The sequence below is a fragment of the Gossypium hirsutum genome, chromosome A07 (genome assembly GCF_007990345.1).
Source record: "Gossypium hirsutum isolate 1008001.06 chromosome A07, Gossypium_hirsutum_v2.1, whole genome shotgun sequence".
NCBI classification, from domain to species: Eukaryota; Viridiplantae; Streptophyta; class Magnoliopsida; order Malvales; family Malvaceae; genus Gossypium; species Gossypium hirsutum.
The window spans coordinates 82437275-82438507 of record NC_053430.1 but is presented as its reverse complement, the minus strand read 5'-3'; positions in this window follow the sequence as shown (position 1 = coordinate 82438507).

Below are 1233 nucleotides of genomic sequence, written 5' to 3'. Positions count from 1 at the left end.
CTAGTCCATGTACCAATTTGTAAAACTGTTAAAGTTTTCAAAAGTTGCCATTGTTGATTTCTTGAAAAATTAAGGTTGTAATTGATAGATTTTAAGCTTAGAATATGAAAGGACTAGATTGTCAAGTTAATTTAGCTTATTATTGACTTTGTGGCATTAGGGACCAAATTAAATAAATGTAAAACTTGTCATGAAAATATGTTAGAGATATAAATTAAGGTCCCTAATGAGAATATATGAAATTGGATTTTAATCTAAAGCTAGGAATAAAAAGCTATGCTTATCTCGAGTTTAAAGACTAAATTGAATAAAATAAAAATTTTGAGGGAAATCAAAAAGTAAATTGTTATTGATTGGTTTTATAAAATAATTGTTTAGGTCAAGAAATGGATCAAAGTGGATTTAATCGAAGAAAAACTAAAATCTTTGATTAGTCCCTAAAGAATCAACTTGTTTTCATGTTTCTAATAGGTAAGTTCATATGGAACTTAATAGCTTATTTTATGATGTGTGTGATTTTGTGTTTCAAATCGTGTGTGTGTGTGTGTGATAGTACAGGGTACAAATGTGAAAGTTGATTGATTACAAGATATGTAAATGAATTATGTGATCATGTGCAGGGATTGGTAATGACATATATATGGAAATGATTCCCATGTGAACTTGGTAAAATGTTAGGATATGTTTGGCATTCCAATAGGGTTATACACGAGCTTGATTGGGGACATTTCATGTTTTAACAATGTCTAGCATTTGTTGTAGATTCTCGAGGTATATGTAATTTAGGTTTAGCCCGGACGGGTAACCTAATATAAGTTAGCTTGTCTGAGCAACCTTGATACGATTTCAGCTTGTATGAGTAACCCTTATATAATGTCAGCTTGTGTGAGCAACTTACTCACTAGAGTATTCGAGTCTATTTTACTAAAGTTCCATCAGGCGATATTCAATTTAATTGAAATGGAAAACTTGAAAGTGAATTATGTTGGAAAAAATATGATTCGAAAATGGTTTTCTTACATAGCCAAAAATTTAAAATTTGAAAACTGAGCCGATTTATGATATTTATATACCAATAAACCCTTTACCAAAATCGCACCTGTGTTTTTGGCTAGACGGATCCTTGCCCTTTTTAACTTTCAATCGAACGACCTTTTTCGCTATTCTCATACCACGGCTGCTTCGAATGTGAGCTTGAACGAATTCGAATCAAACACAAAACCAAAAATTGTT